Genomic DNA, 11,781 nt, shown 5'->3' with positions numbered 1-11,781 from the left:
GCAACCCCTTAAGCTAAAAGTGGAAAGGTCATTGTACAGAAAAAAACCTAAAAAATACTGAGTACAGATTGTAGCCTGCAGGCAGGGTCCTCTCTGACTTGTACACAGTTCAGTCATATTAATGTGACCAACGCCTACTTTTGATGCCAACGTTAAATAACCAATCGCAGAAGGCACATGTCATCAGCCATCTGGGTGCACTCATCATTGTGGAAGGCACGATGGACCAACACAAGTATGCATCTATCCTTGCGGACCATGTTCACCCCTACATGCGAATTGTATTTCCTCAGGATGATGGCATCTACCAGCAGGACAATGTGACGTGTGATAAAGCTCGCAGTGTACGTGCGCGGTTCGAGGAGCATCAGGATGAGTTTACCGAACTCCCTTCGCCAGCAAAATCCCCGGACTTGAACTCAATTGAGAAGTTGTGGGACCACCTTGATTGAGTTGTTTGCACCATGGATGCTCAACCGCGTCACCTAGCGAAGCTGGCCACGGCACTGGAGTCGGCATGGCTCAGCATCCCAGTGACATCATCACAACATCCCCTCTCTTCCTGCACGTCTCACAGCGGTCCGCTCTGCCAAAGGCGGTTATTCTGGATTTTGACAGGTGGTCACATTAACGTGACTGGACTGTGTATCATGTTTGCATTTATTGCACTTGTTTTTTATACTATGTAGATAAAACCCTTAACGAACATACAGCCCCATGGAATTAATAATGCTGTATTAATAAATATAATGGTTTCACACATACAGTAAAGACTGCAGAACATTACACAGATGATCTTCACTGGTGGAGTTAGCAGGATGACACAGCTTACCGCTTTTAGCAATGATGCTCGTCCGTCTCTCATAAAGTATATATCTTTCTAAAATTCACTCTATCATTGCATTACAGTACGGTTAATATAAAATTACTGTGAATTAGCTTACGTCCGTCTGGCTCATTACAACATTTCAGCTATTGCGTACATCGCTCATTTGACCTAATTCTAAATAGTTCTCTGTAAATGAGGCATCTCCTGAGAGCAATTTCTAACCTCCAACAAAAGGCATTTTACAAAGAGAGCCAGTACATGTAATGCACCAGGGCTCTGCTTCATTACCGCTGGTCAAATGGCAGAGAGCTTCCTCCTCGAAATTGTATTACGAGATTGTCTTCGTCTGTCCGCTAATGAGAGACTTTCTAGAATTAACAGAATTACAACAGTTGCTTGGGAAGCTGATTTCATTTTGACAATTAGGTTGTTCTTGTACTTATTTATAGGTACGTAAAAACTCAATAGAACCTGTGCCTGATAACCACGTCTTCATTATGTTGTGTTGGGTCTTCAGACCACAAGAACATATCAATACATTTACTGTGCTCCGGCGGACGGATGATAAAGGGTGAGTTCACACTGAGTCTTTTGCCGGAGGATTTTGAGGCAGAATTCTGGTACAGCGGGAAGCCGGGAAGCCACAGATCTCTAGCACTCTCTGAATTGTAGGCCATGGGTCACATTAAAGGGGTATTCCCACGTCGCATAGTCACCAGTCTTCACTGCTGTAAAAGCTTCTTTCGTCCTGGTTTCTTGCATCATTTGGTGGGCGGGGTTTCACATGCAACCTGCCGTTTAGCTCCACCCCAAATTATTGTGTAGCTCCGCCCACCCATATTGGACTATGAAGTACAGGCAGGAGCAACTCCATTCTGTGTTACATACAGAGACTGCCTGTTTCTGCCATAATGAACACAATTGAATTAGCTAGCCTGATAACTGGGAGAACAGAAGAAATGAAAGCAGCTCCTCTCCCCTATCTGAAAGCAGGGAGGTAGGTCAGGTGGTGTAGACACAGGAATAGCTAGAAACACAGGCTGGCTCCCTGCACTTAGCCCCCCTCCCTCCCCCCTGAGAGCAGCAGATACATCACTTGACTTTTGAGCAGATAAGTCAAGGGCTGTGTCAACAATGAATTGAATAAAGTAAGATAGTGGACAAACAAAGCAGTTTTGCTGAAGCAGTGTATTTAGGAAAAGTCTTACATCCACATTAACCAGCAATATAGATAGGATCCTTGTGATGGGACAACCCCTTTAAGCCTGTTGTCTACAAGCTGAGTATTGGTACTTCCCTGTCCCTTCCCGTTCTTTCCTGTTCTCAGTACACACAACACCACCACAGTATACCCGGAGCTGGTTTCCAGTAAGATATATTTTAAAGGGAACTTGTCCAGTGGGGGGAACCTGAAGAGGGTAGAGGGGCCTGCACCCACGGGATGGTGTCAATACTAGCACCTAGTGTTCCCGGACAACTGCCACACAAAACATTAACCCAGTCAGTCATGAAGACCATGTATTGTTCCTGCCCATAATTATTGTGCTGCGTGTACCTTTCCCTACATGGATATATAGCCAAGGAGATACCCACATGGCAATATCAAACAGGAACAGCTTTCCTAGAGAAAAATGGCTGCTAGGTATCCTCCGCCAAGACTGAATGTATGCTTTCAACTAGCAAAACTAAGTGGTACAGAAGTGGCTGCACCACAAGCCAGATGCAAATGCAAGTTGCCGACCAGTCAGATACATGGGTGCTTACTGCTTTTTCCTGGACTCACGTTTCCTTGTGTAAGACTGACGACGGAAGGAGGAGAAGCAGGGAGAGATGATAATGATAACGACTATGTGCTAGGTGTGGATGTGGCCTGTTTACAAAGAAGATCATGGGGAGAAGGAGTAGGATGGTCTTGCTCACTTCCCCTGCCAGTGCCACTGCCAATTCTATTTTGCCAAATGAACTGATTATTCCAAGTCATGTGAGTATGGAGAGACCTAATTCCTACACTTGTGTCTGCATAACCACGCCTTGTTTTTGGTTTGCAGATCTTGCACCTTGCAATGAATTTGGTAATGCACAAAAATCTTCTCATATGGAAGATGATCATATGACGATATGTATCTGCTGCCATCAACAATGACAGTCGTGGAAATGTGTCACCAACACCACCTCCACCATCATTACCTGAGATTTCCTTACACCTACCTATCACTGGAAGGTTTTGTTATGTTGGGGAGACACATCTGATTTGAACAAACTGAACAATCTGAATAATTGTTACCATTGCAGCAGCCATCACCCTGTCACCCTGAACCATTTGCCAGATCCGATCTGCAATACAATCATCATCAAATATGGTAATTTTATCATCTTCAGCACTTCTTTCTGACTCATAATGACAATGCAATTCTTCTATACCCTCATAATTCCCACCTCCAGATTTTCACTTAACGCCCTTTCTAGTAGAACAGTATTACACCCCCTGCCACTACTGCTACCTCAACCACCACTAACAATCAGGTTGTCAACCTCTGCCTCTTTTACATCCAAAAAGCATTCTTGGTTTTCATCCAGCTCATCAAGAAGAGGAAGACGTAGACTGGGAGGAATATTTCTCTTAGCAGGTGCCACACAACTATTAGGGAATGGAATCTGTATCAGTGAAGATGTAGAAGACATGGTTGACAGTGCCAAAAGGCTATGCAGTAAATTACACGTAGCAACAGCAGAGGAAGAGGACCATTTTTTTCAAAAAAATTTGGGTCCAAGATTTGTTTTGGTCAAATAAGTTTAGAATGAACCACACCTTAAATTGTCTTATAAGGGGATATTGTCACTCCTTGGGGAGAGACCACCATATAGGTGTGTGGAGGTGTAATTAGATCAGGGAAGACAGATTTGCATATTATTCCCATGGCCCTTTGCAAAGTGGAGTGCTAAAGGCTTAATGAGTCTCCACACACCTATATGGTGGTCTCTCCCCAAGGAGTGACAATATCCCCTTAACCCTGTCTAAGCCTCTCACCTCTACCAGGTTATAGTCCTCTCTACATCGAGCTGAAGAGATGCAAGTACATCGAAACAGCTGTCCTCGATTGAGAGACTATACCTGGTAATAATCCCAGCGTCATTGCAAAACAAAGGCCTCTTGGAAGGTTGTGCATGATGCAAAAGGGAGCAGCCTTTATTGGGTTATTTCACTGGAATTCTGTCTTCCCAACTACATCAGGGAAGACAGGCTTGCACATTCCAGTGAGCACCCTCTATTGGTTTGCAATACTGAGGCAGCATCTGACTTCCTAATTACATCAGGGAAGACAGATTTCCAAATTCTTAAATCACACGCAGCTTTCTTCTAATAAAAACCAAAACACAACGCTTGAAAAGAGTTTCGGGGTACTCCCCTTTCTCAAGTGGGATACAATTACACGTAAGTGTCCTTGTGATGTAGACATGAAGCAATACTCATGCCTCTCACCCAAATATCAGGCATCAACAATACGTCACAAGCTCTGCAAAGATTCAGCAGACGCACAACTGGAGAGGCTGCAAACGCAGAAAGAGGGGGGACTGAGTAGTAAAAACTTCCTACAAAAACAGCAACTGTTTGTTGTAGTTTCCAAAAGCTGGACCTACTTTGATCAGCCGATGACCAATCTGAAAATAGGTTGTGGAGATGAGATGACTTGATCTTGTAGAATGACAAGTAGGTGTTTTGCTTCTGCCTTTATTATTCATTGCAAAATTTAGGTTAAAATAAGATGGAAGAACCCTGGTGATTACTGAGAAAAATGAATATGTCATTCCATTCCCTGTGCAAAGACATTACTGTCAGTATTAAGTCATCATCAATGTGAATATAACAAGCAATCACGTACATGATGACTGGTGTCATGGTGCCCTATTCTATTGTATGAATAACTACCACAGGAAAGTATCAGAGCTGTGACATAAAGGAATGTAAAAAACTTTCTTCCTGTCATCTTCTTAGAATTGTAGCCAATTGCTTTTAATCTCTTTCTCTGCAAGAAATATTAAAACCTGGGGCCTATAAAATGTTTTTGAATCATATGAAGATCGATCATTGGTGCATATTTTCAAAAAATTACTGATATGTTCCATATGTTTTGCTGATATGTTATATAACATTAAAAATGCACAAGACCCCCGAGTATAATGATAGTGTTTGTGGGGCCCGCGGTGTCATTTACCAATCCCGGCCCAGCCAGGAATGGTAGGTAAATAGGCCCCGAAACGGCCTATTAAAAAAAACAAAAAACGCAGTGCTAGTGGCTGTCACCGGGCCCCCTAATGTCCCGGGCCCTGTGGCAGCCGCCTCTGCTGCTATGTTACACCACTGTCATTAGCCTATTAAACATTATGTCAGGTTTTTTGGGGGTTTTTTAATCTTTTTTTTTTTATCTTTGTTGTATCTTTGTTGAATATCTGGGAGCATTAATATATAGAAATAACATCTTGTATGATATTTAGCCCATTAGTTATGGATGCAGTCATAGTAGACCACTACCACCTATTGGGTTCCATAACCTTTTAAATCCCATAAAGGATAATGATCCACATTCTCCACCATATACCTGAGACCATGGAAATGTGAACTGCATCTGGACTACAAGGATCAGATAAATGGGGGCCACACGGTGGCTCAGTGGTTAGCACTGCAGCCTTGCAGCACTGGAGTCCTGGTGTTCAAATCCCGCCAAGGACAAAAAACCATCTGCAAGGAGTTTGTATGTTCTCCCCGTGTTTGCGTGGATTTTCATCCCATATTCCAAAGACATACTGATAGGGGAAAAATGTACATTGTGAGCTCTATGTGGGGCTCACAATCTACATAAAAAAATTAAAAAAAAAGAATCAGATAAATGTGCATGAAATATGATCCTAACTCTATAGCGTATGGACTATGAATAGAAGACTATATGATGAACAGTTGTATGTAGCACGTTGGTCTTGACAGATCTAATGATAGATGCAGAGAGGTTATAATTATATATCGCATCATAGTACATCTGTGTAGCAGCATGTTCACATTGGTCCAGAAGCTAGGGTGGATCATGCACACTCTTCTATTATGTTCTTTGTTTTAGGTCTGGTTCACATCTGTGTTCAGTATTCCGTTTGGGGAGTCAACTTGAGGACCCCCAAATGGAATATCGAATGCATTAAAAAGCAGTGAGCAATGAAAGCACACGGACCCCATAGACTATAGTTCTATGCAGTACTTTGCACAGATGGTTGTGCAATATGCAGAGTTTTGTTGCCAGCATGAACCAAACCAGTGGTGTATTTTCCATGTAGACAGACCCTGCTGTGGGGTCCATTGTGAAAAAGAGGTCTGACTTTGGAATGATTCTCCTAGCTTTCTAAGATAGAAAGTTTTCCTGCAGCCTCCACTAGAGGGGGCTCACTTCATGAATGTTTTACAACTCCTATTGCATCCTATCCTACTAGATGTTGTATGTTTGTATGTTTGTTCCTCAATCACGCAAAAACGGCTGAATGGATTTGCATGAAATTTGCCACATATATAGATAGGAACCCCGATTAAAACATAGGCTACTTTTTATCCCGGTAAATGACATCACTACACGACCGCAGTGAACAACACTAAAGGACCTGTGATGACATCATCACAGGTCCTTGAGCCATTCTAGGATAGGATCATGCTAGGTAGTGGGCGGAGCTACACACTATTTTGTGGGCGGAGCTATATAGGATGAAGCTGGACAGGGTGAAAGCTGATAAAAAATGGAGTCTCATGGAAGATCAAGAGATTACAGAACATGCAGGATGTGTGTGGGCAAGAGGAGTATATTGATTGTAGAGTTTCAGTGAGTATGACGGGGAATGTGTTTTTGTGCCTCTGGTGGGGGAAGGGGGAGAACTTTGGCACATTTCAGCAACATCCGTTCAGCCCTTTGTAACACAGAAGCTGCTCAGATAGTCACATAACAAAACTCCTGTAATCACAATTGCCCGAAGTAACAGAGCTTACGCGGCGCTGTAGCACACATCTGCAGGCTCTCCATATACAAACATGTACATACAGCTGGGTATCCTACGCATATGCAGCGATGTAGTAGAGCCAAGATGCGGGAGCAGGCTGATCGAACTTTGGCACATTTCAGCAACATCCATTCAGCCCTTTGTAACACAGAAGCTGCTCACACACTGACATAAGAACACCCCTATAATCCAAATGGCCAAATGTAGCAGAGCTTAAGCAGCGCTGTAGCACAGCTTAGTATGCTCTCCATATGCAGAGATGTACATACAACTGTGCATATGCTGCCATGTAGCAGAGCCGAGATGCGGGAGCAGGTGGATCATCCACAACAGCAATTGGCTAAATATAAGTGGTTCAGCACCAACACCACCTTACAGACGAAGTCGCGGGCATATGCTAGTTATAACATATGTTATGCTAGGTTTAAACTAGTGTTGGGGTCTGCTTGGGGACCCAAAAAACAGAAACCCTATCTGCTTAAAACACTTGAGGTTCAGGGGGTTTCCACTTGGTTTCTGCCCATTTTTTTGCTGAAATTGGCAGAGAGATACCGTAAGTCCTGCTTGCACAACTTTTCTCTCTACCTATTTTAAGCTGAATGGGGGATGGAGTCCCTGGACATCAGTGTGAACTGACCCTTAGCTGTATAAAGAATATATGCTGAGTTGCTCTAGTGTTTTGTGCAAACCAACAAAGCACAATCATCAATCATGAGAAAAGTAACAGAAAACAATATCAAATAAGATATTAACTTTGGGATGGGGCCCTTCTAAATTTTACTATAGGAATTCTGTTATGTTCTTGAGCTAATCCCCAGTGCTTGTTATATGTGAGAGCTGATATTGTTACAGTTTTCAGACAATGGAATTGAAAGAAGTAAAAACAAGCCCTGACCTTTATTTCTAGGACAAAATGGATAGCAACGCCCTTAAAGTCTCATTTAGGTCAAGTATCGGTTCTTTGTAGGTATTTAGTCTCTGGATGTAAATGGGAATTTCCTCCAACAACAAACAGATTGTAATATCCAATTCTCTATACTGTTACAAGTAGCTACCGAATATCTCTGTCCTCCTGTGAATGGGTGAGCACATAATAACAATGTAACCAATATTAATATATCAACAGAACATTTACATTTGTAGGGTCAATACATTGATAAGGACAAATGTATTGACCCTCCATTCTTATGAATGAAAGTTCTGGGCAGTGATCTAGTACTAGGACTCCTCCTCCCTTACTAGTAATGGGCTGCTATTGTCAGGGAGCTCCACATGTTTTCTGCTACAAGAGATACCTGACAGCATCTGATAGACATGAAGCTGCCTTTCTGGCTGACATGAGGAGTCGCTGGCTATAGGACCCTCTGCAATGTGCCCCCTGCCCAGGTCTGTGTCATGATTGTTTCTTTATAGAGTCTGTTATGTGAATGTTCAAATGATGTTATAGCTCTGCATTATGTGTTCATGTCTTTGTATTGTATACAGGGCTTTACTTTTCTTGCTTTTCCCAATTGGCTTACATATTATATGATGTGTGTACATATATATACTAAGCTGTACTTGGCAGGATCCTCTCCTCCTCCCTTTCTTCCATGTATTATTATTATTATTATTATTATTATTATTAATCATTATTATTATATTTATTATTATCATTATTATTATATTTATTATTATCATTATTATTATATTTATTATTATTATTATTATTATTATTATTTATTATTGGCAGTATGTATTATTTATTATTATAAATTATTATTATTATTATTATTATTATTATTATTATTCCCTAACACTGCAAATCCAAACACATATAATGATGAAACCATTTGTATAATATTTCTGTTGTTCTGTCTGGCTATTCTTTGTCCATGATACAGTCACATCATCTAGATTCAGATTCGACAGCCACAGTACAGATTGTGTCCCTTTGTGTATCTGTAGGATTTCTGCAAACTCATTTCAATGATCAAAACAATATTAGAATTACAACCTGTTGTATTCTCTTCTAGAATTTACTAAGTGAATTTGAGATTGTTCATTGTTACTATAGAAGTATTAATGTATCACTCAAAGACATCAAATATAACAAGACATGAACTATTTGGTCTTACTCTACTAACTTTGTGATGGTTTTATATACTGTATAACATATTATATAATGGGATATCAGGGTGTTCATGTACCGTTGCCATTGTGTACAGGGTACATACAGTGTACAGTTTATGCATTTACATGAGATAGTACAATATATTTGTGTTCTATTTTGGTTTTTGTATAGTACATGAGTATATGTGTATACATATATGTATATGTGTGCCTGTGTGTGTATACATATATGTATATGTGTGCGTGTGTGTGTAGATGGTTACCCAGTGAATAACCTGTCTCCGCTCACATATATTACCTCCTTTACACTGCAGTCATTTTTCATTTTTATTTCCAACTTCTCATTTTATTAAGGCCATAACTTTTTTTTAATTTTTCCATTCAACGAGCTGTATGAGGGATTTATGTATGTAGGACAAATTCTACTTTGTGATGGTGTTATTGAATATCCTGAATGATGTGCTGGAAAATAATCAGAATACTCTTCCTATTTTAAAGCAGACCTCCAATTATAAAACAACTTTTTCATAGATAAATTATATATATATATATATATATATATATATATATATATATATACACAACTTTTTCAGAGAAGTCTATGGAAAGGGGAGGGGTGAGAGGAGGGTGTTTTAAAAGACACATAACTGCAGCTGCTAAAATCTGCTACTCTTTGATTGAAAGCTAACCCCGAGATAAGACTACTACGCAATAGAATACAGAGATATATCAGTTAACTAACCTCATCCTCCCCTCTCCATAGACTTTTGTGTACAAAGCTGAGTACAGAGATGGAGTCTGTACAAGCAAACACTGTGGGGGAGTTTATCAACCAATCTATGCCCATTTTCTAGCATAGATAGGTAATTATGTGGAGTAACTCCAGCAGGTAATGGGCCCTATTTACTTACTGATCCTGGCTCCTGCTCACGGCTGCTTCCCCTTCTGTGGAGGCGGCCATGAGCAGGAGTTGGGATCAATCAGTGAGGCCATGGGTCCTCGATTCCTGAAAACACTATCATTATACTCGGGGGTCTGAAATGATCAGAGGCCCAGGGGAGGTGAGAGAACACTGTTACTTAGGCTCCGGAAGGCTCCGGCCTACTTGTGTGATGTCCCAGACATCATGTGGGCCAGGGCTTGCATCCTTATGCGTCGTGACACAAGCCCTGACTCACGTGGCGACCCATACATCATTAAAGATGGCCGACATCAGCTGGGAGTGCGCGGGAGCCAGAGAGAGGAAAGTAACAGTGATTTTTATGTGTGTATCCTTCCCTGGGTTTCCAATTATTATACTCTAGGGTCTCAGAAGACCCCAGAGTATAATAATTGTTCATAGGTGTCCACAATGGGGCATAATACTGTGTGCAGGGGTCACTATGGGGGATAATGTTGTGTTCAAGGGCCACTATGGCGGAATAATACTGTGCATAGGCCACTATGGGGCATAATGTTGTGTTCAAGGGCCACTATGGTGGAATAATACTGTGTGCAGGGGCCACTATGGGACATAATACTGTGTGCAGGGACCACTATGGGACATAATACTGTGTGCAGGGGCTACTATGGGACATAATACTGTGTGGAGGGGCCACTATGGGACATAATGCTGTGTGCAGAGGCCACTATGGGGCATAATACTGTGTGCAGGGCCACTATGGGATATAATACTGTGTGCAGGGGCCACTATGGGGTATAATACTGTGTGCAGGGGCCACTATGGGGCATAATACTGTGTGCAGGGGCCACTATGGGGCATAATACTGTGTGCAGGGGCCACTATAGGGGATAATACTGTGTGCAGGGGCCACTATGGGGCATAATACTGAGTGCAGGGGCCACTATGGGACATAATACTGTGTGCAGGGGCCACTATGGGACATAATACTGTGTGCAGCGGCCACTATGGGGGATAATACTGTGTGCAGGGGCCACTATGGGACATAATACTGTGTGCAGGGGCCACTATGGTACATAATACTGTGTGCAGCGGCCACTATGGGGCATAATACTGTGTGCAGCGGCCACTATGGGGTATAATACTGTGTGCAGGGACCACGATGGCGTATAATACTGTGTGCAGGGGCCACAATGGCGTATAATACTGTGTGCAGGGACCACTATGGGGTATAATACTGAGTGCAGGGGCCACTATGGGATATAATACTGTGTGCAGGGGCCACTATGGGGCATAATACTGTGTGCAGCGGCCACTATGGGATATAATACTGTGTGCAGGGGCCACTATGGGGCATAATACTGAGTGCAGGGGCCACTATGGGGGATAATACTGTGTGCAGGGGCCACTATGGGACATAATACTGAGTGCAGGGACCACTATGGGGCATAATACTGAGTGCAGGGGCCACTATGGGGCATAATACTGAGTGCAGGGACCACTATGGGGCATAATACTGAGTGCAGGGGCCACTATGGGGCATAATACTGAGTGCAGGGGCCACTATGGGACATAATACTGAGTGCAGGGACCACTATGGGACATAATACTGAGTGCAGGGACCACTATGGGGCATAATACTGAGTGCAGGGGCCACTATGGGGCATAATGCTGTGTACAGGGGCCACGATGGGGCATAATGCTGTGTACAGGGGCCACGATGGGGCATAATGCTGTGTGCAGGAATGTAGGGGGGAATCGGTTTGTTCGGTCTCAATCTTTGAGGGGTTAACGATCGGTCAGGGGGATGGGAATGGTCGGTTGGGGGGAAGGGTCCATGTCAAAAGTTTGCCATGGAGCCCCGTCATTCCTAATTACGCCACTGGTCAGGACCTTTAGTAAAACTGAC

This window comes from Leptodactylus fuscus, chromosome 11 (genome assembly GCF_031893055.1).
Source record: "Leptodactylus fuscus isolate aLepFus1 chromosome 11, aLepFus1.hap2, whole genome shotgun sequence".
Lineage (NCBI taxonomy): Eukaryota > Metazoa > Chordata > Amphibia > Anura > Leptodactylidae > Leptodactylus > Leptodactylus fuscus.
This window is presented reverse-complemented; position numbering follows the sequence as displayed.